The 22,210-nt window shown below is 51.3% G+C and overlaps 1 long non-coding RNA gene across 1 annotated transcript; it reads left to right on the forward strand.

Annotated features, from left to right (window-relative positions):
* Window positions 1-5,243: 5,243 nt before the first annotated feature.
* LOC149330233 (uncharacterized) lies at window positions 5,244-18,840 on the forward strand. Its single transcript, XR_016285669.1, has 3 exons — window positions 5,244-5,422; window positions 15,633-15,772; window positions 18,393-18,840. It is a non-coding gene; the product is annotated as an uncharacterized LOC149330233 (long non-coding RNA).
* The last annotated feature ends 3,370 nt before the right edge of the window (window positions 18,841-22,210 follow it).

Below are 22,210 nucleotides of genomic sequence, written 5' to 3' on the forward strand. Positions count from 1 at the left end.
GATGATGTCATCATTTTTTCCGCAGCGTTCACGGAACATCTGCACCGTCTCAGGACTGTCCTCGAAGCCGTTCGATCCGCCAACCTTACCCTCAAACCAGAAAAATGCCACTTTGGGTTCACCGAATTGAAGTACCTCGGGCACGTCATTGGTGCTGACGGAATCCGAGCTGACCCAGAGAAGCTTGCTGCCGTTGCTGCCTTTCCGGTCCCCGTCCACAAAAAAGCAGTCCGACGCTTTCTAGGCCTGTGCTCCTATTATCGCCGCTTCATTAGAAATTTCGCCCAGCTCGCCAGCCCTCTGACGCTCCTAACCCGTGATGACACGTCATTTTCCTGGGGCAACGAACAGCAGGCTGCCTTCGACGAGTTACGACGCCGACTCCAATCACCGCCCATCTTGGCACATTTCGACGAAGATGCCGACACAGAGGTGCACACGGATGCGAGCAACGTCGGCCTTGGCGCCGTTCTAGTTCAGCGGCAAAGCGGTGTCACACAAAGTAATTGCCTACGCCAGCCGCGCACTGTCGCGCGCTGAGTTGAACTACACTACCACGGAAAAAGAATGTTTAGCGGTAGTCTGGGCCGCCGCTAAGTTCCGCCCATACCTGTATGGCAGACCGTTTTGTATCGTCACCGACGACCACTCGCTGTGCTGGCTGAAAAATTTAAAGGACCCTTGCGGCCGCCTAGCACGTTGGGCATTACGCCTGCAGGAATTCGATTTCACCGTCACCTACAAGTCAGGCCGGAAACACACCGACGCTGACAGCTTGTCCCGCGCTCCCGTCGAACCTCCCCCACAAGACACCACCGACGATGATAGCTTCCTTGGAGCGGTCAGCACGTCTGAGCTCGTTTCCAGACAGCATGCCGACGCCGAGCTGCGTCTGCTCATCGATCATCTCGAAGGTGGGTGCCCTGAAATACCACGATACCTCGCTCGTGGACTGTCGTCGTTCTGCCTGCGGAGAGGAGTGCTTTATAAAAAGAACTCTGCCTCAAGTCCGACAACTTACCTGCTCGTCATACCGTCTGATCTACGGGATGAAGTCCTCCTTGCCTGCCATGATGAACCAACTTCCGGCCACCTTGGAGTTACACGCACCTTGTCCCGAATCCGGCAGAACTATTACTGGCCCAACCTTACTTCAAGTGTGAAGCATTATGTCCGGACATGCCGGCAATGCCAGCGGCGGAAAAAACCCGCGCTGAAGCCTCCTGGACTGCTTCAGTGCATCGAGCCGCCACAAGTACCATTCGACAAAGTTGGCATGGACCTTCTGGGGCCATTTCCTCTCTCGTCGACCGGCCACACGTGGATCGTAGTCGCCACAGACTACTTGACCCGCTACGCTGAAACGAAGGCCCTGGCGCGAGGTACTGCCGCCGAAGTTGCCCACTTCTTTATGCACGACATCGTGCTTAGACACGGCGCCCCATCGGCCATCATTACTGACCGAGGCAAGGCGTTTACAGCCCGACTCCTACGTGACATCTTAGCGCTTAGCCATACTGCTCATCGACCAACAACAGCGTATCATCCCCAAACCAATGGTCTAACGGAACGGCTGAACAAAACATTGGCGGACATGATCTCGATGTACGTCGACGTTGAACACAAAACCTGGGATGAGGTCTTGCCTTACGTCACCTTCGCATATAATACTGCGACGCAGGAAACCACCCAGTTCACCCCGTTCCGTCTCGTGTATGGCAGAGAGGTACGCATGATGCTAGACGCCATGCTGCCGTACGGCGACGCAGAACTCCCCCCTGAAGCAGGCCACTTCGTGGAACAAGCAGAGCAGGCCCGTCAGCTGGCCCGCTTGCACATCAAGGACCAGCAATCCGCCGATGCCCGACACTATAACCTTCGGCACAGGGACGTGCACTACGAGCCGGGCGATCACGTGTGGGTGTGGACACCCGTGCGCCGCAAGGGATTCTGCGAAAAGCTTTTAAATAGGTATTTTGGCCCGCACAGAGTCCTGCGCCGCCTGAACAGCGTCAACTATGAAGTTGTCCCCCATGGAACTGTGATCGCCGGCCCTCAGCGTCACCGGCCGGAAATCGTGCATGTAGTGCGCCTAAAGCCGTACTTTGCGCGTGACTGAGCGCTGTGTTCACGCTTCGTTTTGTACCTTTCTTCCCTTACCCCACGTGTGAACTTCACGTTCACACCCCTCACCCCTATTTTTCTTCTTTTTTTTTTGCTCCTCCTCCTCTCTCTGTACATATCCCATTCCACATCGAGACGATGTTTGCTTTCGCGGGGGGGAGTAATGCCACGCGCCTAACGCGCCGCGCGGCCTCCGCGCTGAGTCGAAGACGACGACGAAGCGGCGGTGGGCTCTCGAGGCGCGCTTGTTCTGTTCGGTGTCCTGGAACCTGGCGCTGTAATTAAAAGAAGGCTCCCAGTCTTGGCTTCTTCCCGACGCCTATCTCCACGGCCTCTCTGGTCATGACAATATGAAAGACTATCAGGCACTGAAACGGTACGCTTCATCCTAAAGAAAGCAGGAATACAATATGAAGGAATCCGTGCACACATCTTGCCAATTCCGAACACGAACACTTAACAGTCCCTCCTCTGCCAAAAAAACATGCACACACTACGATACGGACAGAAGAAAGGCTAGGGCACAAAAACTTCACGAAAGATTTTCAGTTCAGAAAGACACGGCGCACATGGTCGTGGCAAGGCTGTGTGATTGCGGAGCCTGACCACACCTTAGCTAGGGAGCATTTGGGCTGCTTACGTGGAATTTAACGCCAAAGATTTCTGGCGTCGCTGTCAGTAACATTTAAAAGTGGTAATAGGATCAGTCATTTGCGCGGTGAACAGCATTCGACAATGACGCTGCCAATGGTACTTGATCATGCCACTTTCCATAGCACAGCATTTCATATGTAAGAGGGTCTAGGGTTTCCTCACTGCAATGCGAAATAGCAGCTATAACCTGGGCCCCCTCGATTTGGTTGCAAGCGTGTCCAAATAAATGAAATGAAATAATTCGGCTGGCCAGCAGCACTGGATGGTGCTGCTGGTGATAAGCATTTGATAGTGCAGTTGGTGGTAAACATTAGATAGCGTCGAATTATCGCTCACCGGGGAAGCCGACGTACATGATCTGTCGGCTGGTCCAGGGGTTGTCTGTGGCGCGGATGGCGAACCCAAGTGCTGCTCCGCCTACCAGGCCAGCAGCCATGAGCAGAGGAAGCAGCCGGCTGGACACGCCCTCCACCACCTGCTGTGGGCATTCCTCTTCCACCTCCACCGGCAACGGACCGCTGCCGCCCGATTGGACACCACTCGACGACGACGGGCCTTTCTGCTGCTGCTGCTGTAGCTGTTGCTGCTGCAGCTGTTGCTGGCGCTGCTGCACGAGCGAGGTGCCCGAATTCTGGACTACGGAGTTCCACGGAGAATTTTCGGCGCTGGGGCCACCGCCGTCCACTCCGCCGTACCCGCGTTTCTGTGGGTTGGAAACCCGCGGAAAGGCAATCGACAAAACGGAACGTTTTAAAAAATTTGAAGGGACACGCTTAAAGTCCGCCTTAAAGGGAGACTGAAGCACTTTTTCTGAAAATCGGGCTGGCAGCGGCATCCTATAGTTTTCCATACTGTATGCTGGAATATCGCATCCAAATAAGGCAAAAACAAGCGCGAATGGCCTTTTTTAGCCGAAATATGCGGCCTGTGCCGCGGGGCACGCCGCGCGGCGCGCCGCCGCCCGTGATTGGTCAAGAGAGGTCGTGACGTCACTTTGAGGACTGGAGAAGCTGCCGATGCGGATCTGGCGCTGCGTTGGGGGCAGATCGCAGCTTTCCGTGTCGTTGTAACAGCGAATACGGCGACTATTTTTTTTTACTGACCACCGAAGAAAAGGATACTACAGTTTGCTCATTCCACGTATCGCCTGAAACCAAAAAAGACACAAGCAAAAAATTCTATGCCTAGCACAAGCATACGCCAGCGTCAAAGACGCGATACAGCACAACATCGGCTCGTATTCTCGGAAAGGAGGGAGGGCGCCACCAGCGCCACCGTGATCGGCTGTGCGCACATCGAGCTCCAGCAAAATCACGTCTACGTCCAGGTTCCTGACCTCGGATCGCCACCAACCGGTCTATAGGAGTGCTACTTCATCGCCTGTACGCCTGGTAACCAAAATTCCAAGCGTTCTGCGGCGTTTTCTGGCACATCAGCATCTGGCTGGCCGCCCACGCCGGGCGCGCTAAGCCAAGCCTACGTCTGCACCGCCGGAGCAACGCCCCCCGCGCTCGCCAGCATGCTCGCAGCCGGAACGGCGGGGAGCTCGCCTAGCCAGTCAGCAGCCCAGGCGCTGAATCACAAGCACTGTGCTCCCGCGGCGCCCCGGCAAGCCACCGCAGCCACGATCGTCATGAAATTTGCGAACCACCTCAACCTCGGCAACACTTTATTCCCTGTGCTCTGTCGGTCCGTCATGGATTCCGCCCGCCTAACCAAGACTGAACGTGACAATACCTACATCAAACTCCGCACCTCGCAAAACGTCCTGGCCATCGATACCCACCGCCCAGCCGCTGCTGACAAGCTGCTCCAACTCAAGCAAGTTTCACTGAACAACACCCAGTACGAAGTCACCTCGTACGTAGCTAACGACCCCCTTAACGCCCGTGGTGTTATACACGGCATCACCATGGACTTTACCGAAGACGACTTTGCCGCTAACCTTCGTGTTGACGGCACCCGACTACTAAGCGCCCGCCGTCTCGGTCGTACCAACACACTTCTGCTCACCGTCGAAGGGCCCCGTCTACCACGCTATGCCGTCTTCTACAGCGGAGTGTACCGCGTCTACCCGCAAAAGCCCCACAGCAAACAATGCACGCATTGTCACGCCATAGGGCACCGTGCCGACGTCTGTCCTAACAAGCCTAGCCTTGTTCGGTGCTCGATTTGCAGCCAACCGTTTCCTCCTGACCAAGACCCAACGACTACCCCACATGAATGTGAACCACACTGCTGGAACTGCAAGGGAGACCACACACCGTCTCATCCTGAGTGCCCCGCAAGGAAAGACGCCGACGCTGCAGTCCTAAAGTGGCACCGCGCCCAACGACGCCATCGCGCCCGCGCCGCCCCTCCACCCCCTAAAGCCGACGCGACCATCTGGCCGCCCCTGCCTACCTCGAACCGCTACGAGGCCCTTCAGCTCTCCTGCAGCAGCAACAGCAGCAGCAACAGCAGCAGCAGCAACAGCAGCAGCAACAGCCCGGGGCACGAGACCGCGCAAAGAAGTCAATCTCGAACCAAGCCCTCTGCCAAGCGGCCACCGTCCACCACTTCTGGTGCGGCAACCAGCACCTCCACCTCCTCTACTAAACCGCAAGCTTCCGTGATGCAGTCACAGACTCCACCAAGTCACCAGGTGAGCGGTCCATCTCCCACATCCATCGCACCCCCTCCCCCGTCCTTCCAACACCGGTTTTACTCACGTCCCTCCACACCTACTCCACTTTCACCCCTCCCTACCGACAACGCTATTGCTCTCATACAGCAATCCCTTGCTCCCGTCCTATTGGCCTTACAACAAATGACGGCTCGCGTCGAGCAACTAGAGCACCATCTCCTCTCCCTCGCGTCCTCTGCCCCATGCTCTCCCGACACAGACTCCAATGCTCCCCCTCGAAAGCGCGCAAGCGCCCCTCCTGTGCCTAACCTCGACACCATGGAGGAAGACCCGCATGATGAGTGATATCATGCGACACACATCTCCACCCCAAAACCCTCTAATTATTTGGCAGTGGAACTGCCGCGGTTTTCGTCGCAAGAAAAATGCCCTCTTGCAACACATGCGGATTACTGGCGTTAACCCAGACGTCATCGCACTGCAAGAAACGCACGGTGCCTTTTCTCTTCCAGGTTACGACCATTTTACTCATCCAAGTATAGTCATGAAGAGAAAAGGACATCAAACGCCCCCTCCTCCGCCGATTTTGACGGTTACATACATACGGCGCACGATACCCACCATTCAGGAAGATACATCCCACCTCAACTCCGGGACGAAAGAGCATGTCCTGACACACTCCACCTATCAGGGTCACCGTATCACGATTTTAAACTGCTACTGGACTCCCTCCGACTCTAAAACCAGCATCCCACCTTTGCATACGGCCCTCCCTGCCTCTAATGTCCCTACTACTTTCGTCCTTCTTCGCAAACCTGTTTGCGAAGAATGCGGAGATGAACTTACCGTTAATCACATTTTATTCTCTTGTGCGAAACTGGAAAAACTAAGAAAAAAATACTTCACTGAATTTTATAATGAATGCATTCCTTTTCACCCAGCACTGCTTTTAGATGATAATGCCATTGTTAACATACCTTCTCTTTTTAGCTTTTTAAAAGAAGCAGGCGTGCTTGAAAAACTGTAAATTTCGATCCGCTAGTTCACTTTATTAGGTGATACACTTCAGCTACTTTCTCATTCATGAGAAGAAGGCTGAGGTTTTTATTTGTCTGGTTGGGAGCCTCGGGATCCTTGCCGAGGCAAGGATAGGCACTGAGACTACCTGACCTTCTTGATGTTTTTAACATTAGCCATGTCTAAATTTCGTTTCTTCCATTATTACTAGGTAGTACAGTATTATTAGGCCATCTACACCAGCGATGATTTTTAACATTTTTGAAAATTATACAGAAAACTCATTCTATACCTTGAGCTTGGCGCATGATGGCCTTAGCTGCCTATGTGCCATAAAACCCAACACAACACAACACACTTCTTGGTGACTTCAACTGCCCACACCCTGCATGGGGATACGACCGTACTTCAGCCTCCGGACGAAAACTCGACCGCTTCGCCAGTATTCATCACCTCACCCTCCTGAATGACACGTTCATGCCTACACGTCTAGGATGTGGAGCACAATCCGACACAAACCCCGACCTTGCATGGATTCGCAGCGATCTCCGCGCTTCTTGGAGTAATACGGGTGACACGATGGGGAGTGATCACTGTATTCTTCAGATAACGCTCACGTCCGAGCGACCCTCCAGACCACCCGGAACACATCTACCTTCCCACTATGCTCGTAGACTGGCCAAAGGCTCGGCCGGCCCTCGACTCCTTATCAGTCTCACTCGAGGACCCCGAAAAATGGTGTAGCGCCATTATGGAGACCGTCTCCCAACACACCAAACATATCCACCGATCTCCCGACTATCCATACATTGACACACACCTACTTGGGCTATGGAAACAACGTCGCCGGGCCATAAAAGCTTGGCGCAACTGTAGATCTAGCCACGCACTGAAAAGAAAAGTTGCTGAACTAACGCAAGGAGCCCAAGAATACGCTGACCAACTAGCCACGAACAACTGGCTTCAGCTCTGCGATGACATGGTCGAGAGACTCCACACTCCAAAAGTCTGGCACATTATGCGCACTCTACTTGGACAGGGTAAACCTCGTAACACACTTCAAAAGCTACAGTTGGCCCTCTCCGTCTCACAAGAAGAGCTGGCTGAGCAAATCCGAAATCAATTTTACCCATCCTCTACTTCTCCTGCCAGCTCCCCGTCATACCCTTACACCGAAGAAGAAGCAGACGAGCAAGGAATGAATTCTGACTTCACATTCGCCGAACTTCAGGCTGCTCTACGCTCTCTTAAGCGAAACACAGCATCTGGCCCAGATAAAATTACCTATGGTATACTCCGTAACCTCCCCGATTCAAAACTAGACGAACTTATTCAGATCATTAATACTGTTTGGCGCTCCGGGAAAATTCCCGCTGCGTGGAAAGAGGCACACGTAATTATGATTCCGAAACCAGGAAAATCCTCTGCGCTCATCACTAACCTCCGACCTATATCCATGACTTCTTGCCTAGGGAAGCTGATGGAGAAGATGGCCCTTACCCGCCTCGAATGGCACCTGCATACCAATCGCTGTCTTGCTCCCACTATGGTCGGATTCCGCGCCCACGTATGCACACAAGACATTGGACGGCAAATCTATGAGGATTTGTACGCCTTCCCAAGCAGCGCACAGCTTCGAGTTTTGACCGGCGTGGATATCAAAAAGGCTTTTGATAATGTCGCCCACTCCGCAATTCTCACCAACCTGGCAGACACTCGGCCTGGGGTCCGCATGTTCAACTACATCAAAGACTTTCTTACAGACAGGACCCTCCGAATCATTGGCCCCGACGGCACACCTTCCGCCCCCTTTCCCCTCACCGCAGGTACACCACAGGGATCCATTCTTTCACCTATGCTTTTCAACTTGGCAATGAAAGAACTGCCCCGAAAACTCGCTGAAATTCCTGCCTACGCCACGCTATATATGCGGATGATATTTCTCTCTAGTCTACCACAGGAAACGCCGGGGAACTAGAATCCACTTTGCAGCAAGGCCTTGACGTCGTTCAGGAGCATGCACGCCGCATAGGTATGAGTTGTTCCGCCGAAAAGTCGGAATACATCGTGGTTTCTAACGCTCCTCAAAAAACCGCTTCTTCCTACCGCGAACTCATTCAACTCTCTCTCGCGCAAACCCCTATTTCCCGACGGAGCCACATCAAGATCCTTGGCTTCACTTTTCAACAAGATGGCAAGTGCAACGTGTGGCTTAGCCAACTCCTGCAACAACTGAACCAAATTCGCCACATGCTGTCCCGTATATCTCGTCAAAAGCATGGACTCAGAGAACACGAACTCCGTCGAGTTATAGAAGCACTCGTTTATTCGAGGGTCATGTACGCCTACCCCTATCAACGCCTCACATCCTCTCAAGTAAGCAAACTGGAAGCGTCTCTGCGTCGCTTCACTCGATTAGCCATGGGAGTTCCCATCTACGCCGCAAATGCTCTGATCGCAGACGCCGCCATTTTCAACTCCCTCGAAGAACGCGCAGCAGCACACCACCGAGCCCAGATACACCGTCTCTCTACCTCCGAGCAAGGCAGAGACCTCCTCAGTCTTTTCGGACACACCATTTCCCAATTACCCTCGCTTCAACCATCTGCTCCCCCGTGGAAAAGCCTCCCGCGTCTTACTGTAAAACCCATTCCACGCCACATGTCTCCAACGATAAATCCCGGGCGGCGTGAAGCACTGGCGAACCATTTACCCGCACTGGGCCACGACACTTACTATACCGATGCCCATATCCTCGAGCACCAAGTAGTTACTGCAGTAGTCGGCCCTCGAAGCACCTCCACGCATCTCCACACAGGAGTGCCCTCCTCAACCGACGCAGAAACGCTGGCCATAGCAGAGGCGATTACGCTTCACGACCACCTTTCCTCCACCATCACCATACGTGCAGACTCTCAGGCTGCCATACGCTCATTCGAATCTCAAAAACTCCCTCCCCATATCCTAGACACTTTGCTGCAATACCTAACAGCCCACCCTACGCTCCATGTCCGCCTTGACTGGATTCCTGGTCATCAAGGTATACCGGAGAATGAGCTTGCTCATGCTCTGGCCCGTGAAAAAATACCACCGGGCCCTCCGACTGCCTGGCCAGCCCATTATAATCCCAAGGCAGACCGCGCTACACACCGACAGGACCGCCGCGAACACCTTCGCAATTTGCGCCACATGCGACGAACCCTTCCGTCACCCTCCCATTTCCTTTGCCGTGCTGACGCCACTCTAATTCGACAGGCACAGACTAACTCCCTTCTCTGCGAACTGTATTCCCACTACATCCTTCATAAACCGGGCAAACCCGCCTGTCTCGTGTGCGGAGAGCACCCCTCAAACATTCATACATATTGGTTATGCCCCCGCGCCACTAACTCTCCCACCATACCTTCCTCGCATACCTTGCCTCCCCCCTTTCACCTCACGTGTGCCCGATGGACCGCTCCACCAACCTCTCTGCAGCCCACCCTCTGGCCGCTCCTCGCCGCCCGCATCCGACGCATCCAAGGGACACGTGGCCCCACTCCGCCACCGCCGATAAATAACGCCCACCAAACGGGCAGATAAGAAGGCTCGGACTTGAGCTGAAAAATAAGTTATCTCTCTCTCTCTCTTTCGGAAAGGAAGGGGTGCGAACAATACTCAAGTCAATTACCACCACCGGACGCCTCCTGGCTCGCCCGGAAGAGCGTCATCCTAAAGAAAAGGCCCAAAGCACTGTGTAAATCCTGTTCTCAGTACCCGGCGTTGCAGGTTGGGGCAAGAAAGTATTTCAAGTGAACGATGAAGGAGCACAAAGTTGGTGTCAAAATTAGCGAAGCGCAGTGGCCAAGCACTGCGAGGCATGCGACCACAACATAGTGACGCAATCATGGTGCGCTGGAAACCAAGCCAAATACGCGCACAAATACGCTTCACTCCTGGCGCGTTCAGCAGATGCCAGAAAATATTAATCGCTGCCTCGGAAACGTTCGCCCTTTCTAGATTTGCAGTTTAGGTTCAGTGAAGTAGTTGCCAACTATATGTGTGTTTAAAAGCCAAGCTAGCTGCAACTCGACCGCTGCCACAACTTGATGAAGAAACCGAGTAAGGTTGCGGTGTTTTTTTGCAAAAACTCGGTTGGCATTCATTTCTCTCATAAATTTGCATCCGAAATCAACGTCGAACGCTTTCATTTTAATTTCTTAGCTAGGATTAAACGAGATGCCGCATATGAAGAGCTTCGATGCTTGCTTGCTTTGCTTTATTGTGATTTGCTCTGCTTGCTTGCTTGCTTGCTTGCTTGGACACGTCGAACCGAGTATAAAATCACTAACCGAGCCTTGCTGAGCACGTCTCAGGTGGTCTGGCCGCACCTAAGCTGAGGAGAGCGACACATGCTTAAGCCTCTATAAGGTTTCTTCAGGGGCTAAGTGAGCATGTTTCTACTTTTAAAAGAGGCGCTTCTTCAGAATGGTGACACGCCTCTTATGCGCGAGGAAATCGATGGAACTGTGTCATGGTTCAGCCGCGCCTTTTCGACAGAAATCTCCAGAGATCACACTAGGACAAGCTCTGCCTGTAGCCGCTCTTACGAAAGTGTTTCGAGCAGAGTAAGCTTGCTTTAGTCGGCTTGAACTCTTCGTCACAGCAGCGAGCGGTTGCGCTGCGAGCTTGTGGTCTTGCGGAAAACAGTGGAAGACGACACAGTCGCGGTCGTAGTTGTTCGTGGACACGAACGCAGAGTAACACCTGTTGAATCTGATTCTCAAGGTCGGCTGACACGCTTTGTACGTCGCAACGCACGTAGTACGAGGAACAACGCATGCAGCACGAGAAACAACGCGCGCTGAAAGCGCGCTCGGGTGCGCCGAAGCATCCCCGGCTCCTCAACATGACGTCACGCAGGCCGACATGGACGAGGTTTCCCTCTCCGCTGTTCTCCCCTCCTGCGCTCGCGCGGGGCGCGGGAAATTTAAACATCGCGTTTTAATTGGTGATTGCGCCACTGTTTTAGCCAAAATCGAAAAAATAATTTCACAGACGTGATCAGCAATGACACTACTTCAAAACCCTAGAAGGTTAGCCGATTCGAAAACCGCCTCAGTATCCCTTTAAGGGTATGATGCGACAGCGTTAATGAGTGAATGCCCGTATATGCGGAATTGGTCACTCTGGATTTTCACCACTCCTGGTGCAGTGGTGCAACGGTTAAGCGATGCGCCACACTCTAAAAAAAAAAAGGTAGTTGAGGTTACTACATTTTGGGCTAGCAACAACCGTCACATATATGACTACCTATGTAGTAACTGTGCGTAGTAACTGGAAGGTAGTAACATTTACTACCTCTGGAGAGGTAGCAACAGTAACTACCTGCAGTAACATTTGCTATATTGTTAGATTTGCTGCCATTCAGGAAACCCTTTTCATTATATAAAAACATGGGGCACTGAGTAGCAATGTCACCAGGAATGTTAGTGTACATACGTGTGCATATTCCTATCATCTATTTCCAGATCAACGTAGTAATGGATACTACCAGGGTTATAATGAGGTAGTACAAGTGTAATGACTGCCAAAAAACGTAGTAACAGCAGAAGTCTCTACCTTGTTACTACTTAATTTTCTTTTGAGGTAGGAACAAGGTCGTAGGGACATAGTACACAGGTAGTAAGGGTTAAAAAAAAGGCTGCAACAGCAGCCGTTTCCGCTACCTTTTATTTCACTGCCCTGCCATGGCATGTGCTGCCACCGGTGGGGCTTGTGCGAGCCAGGTTGCTCTTCCCGAGCAACCTCTCGCAAACTATTATTAATTTAACTGCCACCTACCACTGTGGTCCGCCTGCTCATAATCCGGTGGGCAGATTGGGATGACGACACATGGTCACGTGACCTAGTCGGCCCACCTAGGCTGCTTCTCTTGGGATTCTTCGCTCATAACGCCGACGACGGCGGCGAATTATCTGGGGAACGGGAGCCTTAAAGCTATCGCGTTTAAATTAGGGACCCACTACGGGACACGTGGGATGCTCTGAAGCGATACTGGGGAATTCGTTTGACGCTCTAGGGTAGCTGCTGTGTATGGTATTCCGCAGGGAGCTTCTTTGAGGGACCACTTTTGGAGCCGCTGCGGAACCACTCGTTTTGGTTTGGTTTGGTTTATGGCGTTTAACGTCCCAAAGCGACTCAGGCTATGAGGGACGCCGTAGTGAAGGGCTCCGGAAATTTCGACCACCTGCGGTAATGTCAGTGCACGTTTAAGAACCCCACTCGTTTTGGGATAGCTAATCGAATGTAAGGTTAGACTCCTGAGAAAAGAAAATGCGCGGGAACTTCCGCAATAAGATCGCACAGCGACTGGTTGTAGCTAAGCGCCGCTGTAAGGGGTCTGGTATTTCGATGGTTGCAGATGTCGAGAAGTCAGCCCCGCTCGTTCGGTGGAGTTCGCGGAGATCTCTGGGGTTCACGTTTGGGAAAGGGGTCGAAACGCGTCTCTTCTTTTGTCCTGTTTAATCACGGCAGCTATGCGAGGGGCTAAAAAGCACGTTAATTTTTCACGCTCACCAAGTTACGGTCCTGCGTCTTCGACCCCTTCCAGATTGTGGACCGAACACCAAGGAGGACAGACCGTGAAGACGAAAGCTCGCGCTTGCCGCATCCGTGATCGTTTTCGCTGCAGTGGAATAAGTTTTCTGTCGCGACATAATGCCACGACCAAATGCGGCCCCAATGATGTTTGCGCAGAGGAAAAAAAATCCTACTGTCGTAAATTAAAGAGGTGGTTAGAGCCAAACAAAGATTGCTGTTTTTCTGTAGATTGGCCCCCTACTTCTGCATTAAGAACAGGAAGACGAGAAGCCATGCTCGCGGCTGCGCTCATTTTTTTTCTGTGCCTTGGTCACTCCCCCGTAGTGGGTATGTGCCATTTTGTTTGAGGCCGTCCAACCAACTCATGGTTCCATGCCGCAGGAGCCAGCAGTCCATGTCGCCATCTACAAGACTGGTCGCTTTCCCTAGCAGCCATCTTTCTCGGATCTGGACTAACTGGGCGTTGCTCTAAGTGTACAGCATCACCACCATCATCATCATCAGCCTGACTACGCCCACTGCAGGGCAAAAGCCTCTCCCATGTCTCTCCAATAACCCTGTCCTGCGCTAGCCGCGGCCACCATATTCCCGCAAACTTTTTTATCTCACCGACCCACCTAACTTTCTGCCGCCCCCTGCTACGTTTGCCTTCTCTTGGAATCCACTCCGTTACCCTTAAGGACCAGCGGTTGTCTTCCCTTCGCATTACATGCCCTGCCCAAGCCCACTTCTTGCTCTTGTTTTCAACCTCTTGCCATATTTGCATTCGGGCTGGAAGCACTGTACGTCACGGGGGTATAACTCAGGTCGATCTGCACTGAGCGGCCGTAATTGACCTAAATCTGGAGCTGGACTACGAAGTGCGCACGCATTCAAACCGCTTTCAACTCTCGGTCCCGCCTTGGGGAAACCGTCCGTGACGGGTAATGTGCAGCTGGGTTTATCAACGTTGATGAAATCTTGCGCAAGGACCGCCGTTCATATGAGATGCGGTGCGATAAACCACAGGTGCAGTGAATAGGAAACGTCACAGCGGAAGTACCATGTGGTCCTTTTTTTTTCCTTTCTATTCCTGGCTTGTCTCGTTGTATGTGCACAGTGAATTGACCAACTTGCCCAGCTTTATAACCTTTCTAATCGGGGTGCAGGATGGACGCTGGTGGTTAGGCTAGCGATCTTCAGGACGGCGGTTTGTTATAGCTCTTCCGTAAATGCACGGGTAATTGCCATTGGCCGGTGCTCCAGAGAGAAGTTTATAGGCTGCTGAATAGTTCTCACCCATAGGCAGGATAGTTCTTACCCATAGGCAGGCCCATGAAAATCCTACTTTTGTAGGGGAGAATTTCTGGGCAGAATTAACGGCCTAGTTCCATCCCCAAACGTTGGTTGAAAGTATACATTATAAAGCTCATCATCCAAAGGCTCAACTTCGAAGAAACCTTACCGGCATTCCTCAGCTCTAAATAGATGGTGAGAGCGTTGTGCACGTAGGCGATGGCCACAGTACTTCGACCATTTCTTTCCTATTGTAGCCTGCTGAGAAATAAATTCCAACGTTTAAGTTGATTAAGAATGGAGGTATACCCTTAGATCACGGTACTCGGTTCACAACTCTATATTAAAACGGTAACGCATGGACACCACAGCCCGTGGTGTCCATGCGAGGTGGGCGCATGGACACCACGGGCACTTACTACAGTCCATGTACTTGGGGTTTACGTGCCCTTCTGTGCGCTCCTTCCTCTTATAGAGAGACCTGCCTTATAGAGACCTGCATTTTCGGTTTGCGAAATTTAGTGCGTGCGAAATAATCTAACGGCTAAATCATTAGCAAGACTTTGAGGTATAGAATAATAAGTTTGCAGTATTCGCCGCAAAAGTAATGTGGGTGGTCCGTTACGGTGAAGTGATAGTACTCGACACCCCGCACTTCCGTTTATATACTCGCACAGTCAGATGTTGTCACGAAGGCAAAAAATGCACAGGAACACCTAATTACATTGACTTTTAATTCGATAGCATTAGAAGCTGTTGAGGGCCGCCGCGGTGGCTCAGCGGTTATGGTGTTCGGCTGCTGACCCAAGACGCTTGTTCGATTCCGGCCACGGGGACTGAATTTCGATGGAGGCTAAATACCAGAGGCCCGTGTGCTGTGCGATGTCAGTGCACGTTAAAGAACCCCAGGTGGTCAAAATTTCCGGAGCCCTTCACTACGGCCTCCCTCATAGCCTGAGTTGCTTTGGGACGTTAAACCCCAATAAACCAAACCAAGCTGTTGATATATTTAGGGATGTGACGTCACTTCCGGTCTAGTGATGTCCCTGCCCTCCAGCCAATGGGAATTATCAGGTGTGGTGACGTCACCTTCCTTCAGCCAATGACCCGGTCTGGTGAGGTCTCTTACCACCAGCTAACGAGAATGACCAGGCCTGGTGACGTCATTTCCCCCAGCCAACGGGAATTATTCGCTCTGGTGACGTCGTTTTCCTGCGGCCAGCGGTATAATTTTATGACCGATGGCACAATTTTTTTTCCCCGATGACACTTTTATTGCCATCGCAATAACACTCCAGGCTTACTCGTGGGAAGCCAGGTAAAATTATCCTTCATGGCGCCGTGAATGACGCAGGCGTGATCGGTGCCCTGGTGGCCACCGCGGTGGACCTGCTGGTGTTCTCGGCGAGCCCGCCCACCCTGCAGGTGTAGATTGAGATCCTCATGACGGTGCCCATCCTCTGGCTTCCTACATACATCGTCACCCGCGGACTGGTAAGCTCCATGTTCTCGATGCGCTGTTAGAGCCCCGCGGGAGTAGGTCAAGAGCAAATTCAAGCACTCCTTAGAGCTGTCAGATCTTGATACTCGTTGGTGAACACCGGGCAGGGCCGGATTAAGAAAAGTGGGGGCCCTGGGCTAATGCGCATCTAGGCCCCCTCTCCCTTTTCCTCCACTGATCCCCGTGCCCCCTGCTGCACTACTCGAGCCGCCGCGGTGGCTCAGTGGTTATGGCGCTCGGCTGCTGCCCCGAAAGACGCCGGTTCGATCCCGGCCGCGGCGGTTGAATTTCTTTGTGGGAGAAATTCTAGAGACTCGTGTACTGTGCGATGTCAGTGCACGTTAAAGAACCCCGGTGGTCGAAATTTCCGGAGCCCTTCACTACAGTGTCTCTCATAGCCTGAGTCGCTTTGGGACGTTAAATCCCCATAAACCAAACCACTACTGGAATGTATCCCATGTTTCATTGTAATTCCACCTAATTAAAATGAACGAAGTGCGATCAATGGGATTCGTGTAACAGTAACGCAGTAGCATTAGTTTTGCGCACAAAACACTACGGGACTCTTGGAACGCGCGACACGTGTCCGTCGGTGCCCGAGCGCCGAACGCCACGGAAGAGCCGCGTGAGCCGACCGACATCATGCGAGGCTGCATTGCAGCTAAATTGCAGCGCGCTGCGTGCGCCGCCTACTCTCCTTTTTCACTGACACCGTGCACAAGCCGACAGACAGGTTTTTGTTTGCAGCACTGTTTTAATGCTAACGCATTAAAGAAAAGCAGGCTGAGCTAGCTTCCTACAGTCGAGCTGGGTGCTTCGGCAGCGACTACGAAATAGAAACACTCGTTAATTAGTGCCCCGAGAGGGTAATATTAAAAGTTGTTAAAATTAATTTGACTACACGATGAACGTTTACTACTGCCCTCACGAGGCGCATTTGAATAGCAGAATTAAAGTCCTGGGTGAGTGGCGAGCGTGCTCGGCGCTGAGCCGAGTATCCGGGTTCAAATCAAGCCGCACGGCGGCCGCGTTTTGATGGAGGCGAAATGCAAAAATGCGCCCATATGCTGTGCGATTTCAGAGCACGTTAAAGATCCCCAGGTGGTCGAAATTATTCCCGAGAGCTCCAAAACGGCACCTCTTTTTTTTTTTTTTTGCTGCCGCGGTGAATCAGTGGTCATGGCGCTCGGCTGCTGACCCGAAAGATGCGGATCCGATCCCGGCCACGGCGGTCGAATTTCGATGGAGGCGAAATTCTAGAGGCCCATGTACTGTGCGATGTCAGTGCACGTTAAAGAACCCCAGGTGGTCGAAATTTATTGGCAGTCTGCTATCATTTTCTTGTACTAATGAATTATTTTTTGGGGCAAAACGTAATGCTCTTGCTTCACTGTCGGGCGACGTCCTTTGCAAATTTGTAGCTTGACACAGTAGAAAGAAAGACTGTGCATCCATCAAGGCGTTACAAATGCAAACTGTGGGCTTTGCACCAGATCTCCTTATTTGTTATTCAAAGAAAAGTCGTGGGAAAGTACATAATACTTGCCAATTAATGCTCCAAAGCTAGACAGAGGACATTGAAGGATGCCCTGCTGCGGGGTCCAGGTTACTTTTGACCACCGGCAGTTTTGTAATGTGTACTGGCATTCATGCATTTTAACAAAATATTGTTAAAATGCATAAATGCTGCTGTCAGTGTAGTCGGCATTAAGAGAAAAAATTCCGGTGGCCCTCCTGTCACTAAGTCACGTGACCTTGTGACGTTATCACAACCTGAATCTCAGAAACCCCACCAGTGGCTGTGTTTGAAACAGCCGCTGTTCCAAACATAGCCACCTTCTGTGGCAGTGGCACATCACTTAACCGCTCCTCCACTGTGCCAGGATCGGTAGGAGGACTTCCTCCGTTCAATAAATGTAAAGTAGGGAATGGCCAATATTGCATACTTGGGCATGTAGGTAGAACCTAGGCGACAGAGAAGGACTACTTGTGAGAGAGGTATCAGTAATGCTATTGCACTTTATCCTTAAGTGTGGGTTAAGCGTTACGTGATGGCGAAGTAATTCTGAAGTTCAGGTTAAGCGTTACATGATGGCGTAGGAATTCTTAAGTGTAGGTTAAGCTTTACATGATGGCGAAGGAACGAATAGTTTCCATGGCTGTGAAGTGATATGCCAAGAAAACCCTAGGCCACTGAAGGGACCATTTACGCTATCACATCATACCCTGAAGGCGGGGCTTAAATGCTCCATCAGGTTTTTGTCCCTAGCTAAATGCATATGAGCATTGAAACCGTGGTGTGGTGCTCGTCAGCTAAGTGCCTAAGCCACTGAGTTTTTGTGTAAACATTGGATTAGGGCGCTTAGCTTGTACTAGCTAAGTATAATAAGCCTCTTAGTAATCAACTTGCCTAACTTTGTTTTCTGGTGGCAAGATGTATTAGGCTGTTTCATTTCGACCAAGTTGTCTATCCACTGGAGAGAGAACTTAGAGCAGTCAGAATAATGAACACAACAGGAAGGGCACTTCTCACTGTACTTCTAGTGGTTGACCCTCTTGTCTGTCCTGGCTTCACTTGTTGCATCAAGTTGCTGATTGTATGGTTCTACACAGGGCGCGTGGCTATTGAATACTTGGATCCAAACCCCGAAGTGCAGAAGAAGTACGCCTTCAAGTGTCACCGTGCCAAAGACAGCAATGGCATCGAGCTCATCTACCCTGTGAACGCAACTGTGAACGTATTCCACAACTTGTACAACACATTTGCGGCGGGAGACAGTGACGGCCACGTGAACATCTGGGACGGCTTCAACAAGAAGCGTCTCTGTCAGTTCCACAAGTACCCATCGAGCATTGCATCCCTGGCCTTTAGCCATGATGGCTCGCTGTTGGCTATTCATTCCTCTGCGAACAGGGCGAGATTCATAAAAAACCGCACGACGCCATCTTTGTGCGTCGTGTCACTGATCAGGAGACAAAGCCGAAACAACTCCATTATCACTGACTTGTTTTTGTTTTATTTCTTTATTTTATTCAATAAACATGAATGTTTAACTCTGAACACCTGTACTTTCTCCACTTCAGCACCCCTTTTGAAGTGACCTTGTGAATTGTTCTTTTTCCGTTTTCATTTTTCTGGATGACTTTTGAGCTTATAAGCTTTTAAGCAACAGGCATTAGCTGCATATGGAAAGTGTACAGCTTGGTTGATTTCAAGAAGCAAAATTGGTTGTTAGTAAGTGGAGCTCAATGCTCACAGTACTTTCATCCAATATTTTCCTTGTTTGCATTAGCTGAACTCATTAGAATATCGAAAATTCGAACTCGCCAGAATCGAGCTTTTGGTTCATTCGAACTGACGAATTGGCCGCGTCTGAATTACGTGTATCTCAGTAAGAAAAAATGCCCACTAATTTGAATGCACGAGCCAGTGCCACTGTTAATTCGCTCAGTCTGAGCTGAGATTTGCCATCGGGCATCCGCAGGCCAGAAGTTGAGTGGTCGCACGGCGAACGAGTAACCACGGCGAACCACGGCGAACGATTGCATAAGCTGCCACGCGCAGTCTGCTGCGCTGAAATTGGCCATGGTTTCTTTGCGGCAACCGAAAGCTCCTCGCGAACATAAACGTAAGCCCAGCTGTGCTGCTGAGAAACGTAGCAAAACATTTTAAAATTCTATGTTTTGGGCATAGGAACGTTTCTTTGCGCTTGGTAAGCGGCTTTGGGCAGAGTTTCGTGAGAATAGTATGGCAACACTGGGATAGCAGACGGCGAGTACGTCTCACGAAACTCTGCCGCGGCTTTTGTGGAAACCCTCGCACATTGACTTACATTAGAGGAGTGAAGGCTGTCACCAGCGCTGAAATCACATACACAGCCAGTTTAAACCACTAGAGTGGTTTATCACTGAAACAATGTTATTTATTTCTGTCACCAATATCGGCAACTGTTATTTTGCTGGTCCTGGACTAGGGTGACTCGTATCCCCATCGAGGCGCCCAGTTGTGGACGTGATGTCACTGCGTTGTTACCGTGGTGGCAGTCGTAACTTAAAAAAAAATATATCTAGAAAATCAGAGCTAAATATAACGATTTACTTGTAGTGGCAAACAAAAAAGTCAGTGGTGGGAATGCTGCGGCGATTGCGCAAACTTGCGCCTTTATATTAAATCTGATACATGCTGCTACAAAGTGCCGAGGGGCTGCACATGCGCGGGAAGGCTTAGCGCGGTTTACGTGTCCGCTGTTTGGAACGCCTTTGTCGGTGACTGCTTTGCACCCGCCGCGGTGACTCAATTGTTAGGCGCTCGGCTACTGTGCCGCAGTACCTGGGTGCGAACCCGACCGCGGCGGCCGCGTCTCAATGGAGGCGAAATGCGGAAGGCGCCCGTATTCTGCGATGTTATTGCATGTTAAAAATCCTCAGGTGGTCGAAATTATTCCGGAGACCTCCACTGCGGCACCGCGGGTGCACAGTACCATGTAGTAACTGAGCTGACGTCGCATGAACAAAGGCTTCGGACGACGTAGGCGGGACTCGTCTCAGGATATTAGGGACGGAAACTACCTCGACCGGGTAGTTTTGCCGGTAGAAATCCGTCAATGCATTAGAGTCGGAGCGCTCCCTACCCAATGGGCATTGGAAGTCCCATGGATGTCCTGCGGATGTTTAGGATGTGTGCAGGACGTCCATGGGAGGTTCAGTGCCCATCGGGTAAGAATGTGCTGGTGGGTCGTCACGATGGACGGAGAGGGCCAAGGCGCAGCTCCTTAGAGAAAAATACTCGGGGGATGGAAGCACCGTGGAGTCTCCGCTGGGAGCATTTCCCGCAAGGTAGTAAGTAGCCTCGGCAGTTACGCGAGCAGAGTTGGGATGGCTGAAGAGGATACTACAACGCTAGGAATTACTCAGGAAGGCGCCAGCACCATTCTTTGCGATTACAAGACGGTCCTCCGCAACATTGCGCGAGGGCGAATCTCCGCCACCGAGTACCACGATGCCAAAAGGCAGGAAAGTTATTGGCCTGGTTTGGGTCCCGGCTCATGAAGGGGCCGCTCACCAGTACGCTCGAGGTTTTGTCAGCCGTGCTGGTGAGGAAGACTCCGACGCGGGGACCTTGCGAATTGAGACGCTGGACAGCTGCCAGGCCATTGCGAGTTATTACAGAGATCTTAGGGGCGAGTCTGCCTCCCCCGAATACGTCGCTGAGCCGAGATCAAGCCACCACGGGGAGGCGACTGCAGACACGGTCGCTGCCAAATTCATGGATCAGTGCGAATATATTTCTGATCTAGTAAATCCTTACTGCCAGCGTTGCGGTGAACTAGCAACGCTGGATCACATAATTTGGGATTGCGCGGAGAATCTGTCTCCAGCAGGCCTGGTTATAGCTCCCTTAAAAGCATGGGAAGCGTACAGTCCAAGGCCGTGGCAAGAGTGCAAGAGGTAGCCAGAAATATTTTTCGAGGGTGTCATTCGCCGCCGGTAGAAAAGTAAAAGAAAGCCTGCGCCCAAACAGTATCGTAGTCCATAGAGTTAAAATACCTTTAATTGCTTTCATAAAGCCGAAGGGTCCGTCGTTTCGTTCACTCTAATCTCTACATAAAATACTTGTGCACACAGGATTGCGTGAACTTGATTCGCAGAGAACATACGTAAAAAACGAAAAGTCGCGGCAGTTTCAACTATTTTCAAGTGATTTACAACAACACAAGAGCTTCTGCTCAATAGCAAAGTCAGCAACTGCGAACGAATGGTATTTGTCAAAATTTATACTTCATGCATGTAAACCTGCGCCCGGCCGCAGAGGCGCTTAAAAAAAGCACTTTTTAATTTCGTAATAGTTTATGATCATTTGAGGACAACGCAAAGGATGAAAAAGTAGGCTGACGTGAAAAGGTATGTTTAATCGGGTGAACTGTGCCTACTGTTAAAAGGAGTGCCATACTTCGTGCGGTAGCGAAGAGGTGTGATTCTTCTCAGCAATAAGTTCCGCTTCCTATTCTAGAGCCACGACAACGTAGTACATACATCGATCTTTTCAGGAATAAACCGACACTCTTCTTATTTTTGCTTTTACATTTTAATATATCGATGCGGTGTGTAAATAGCATCGGCGAAATAAAAAGGCCGTAAGGAGTGTGAGAGAGAGGAGATGCGGCACTCAGAAAATTTCGGGGGGGGGGGGGGGGGAAGGGGTGCTCTGGCACTGACCCCGCAATGTGCAATATTCGCAACATTCGCAATATCCACAATATTCGCAATGTGCTTTCCTTCACTGTTTATGCTCTAGTGATATAATGGTAACGTTCCAAGGCGCCCGTTCAAGTGAGCGCGGTTTCATCGATAACCTGCCTTATTCCGTTGCCGTCGCTCCTATCGGGGTGAATAGGTGACGTTGCACTTGCATGAAGCAGCCTGAAAAAAGT

The sequence above is a fragment of the Amblyomma mixtum genome, chromosome 9, assembly GCF_055824585.1.
Source record: "Amblyomma mixtum isolate Tamu chromosome 9, ASM5582458v1, whole genome shotgun sequence".
NCBI classification, from domain to species: domain Eukaryota; kingdom Metazoa; phylum Arthropoda; class Arachnida; order Ixodida; family Ixodidae; genus Amblyomma; species Amblyomma mixtum.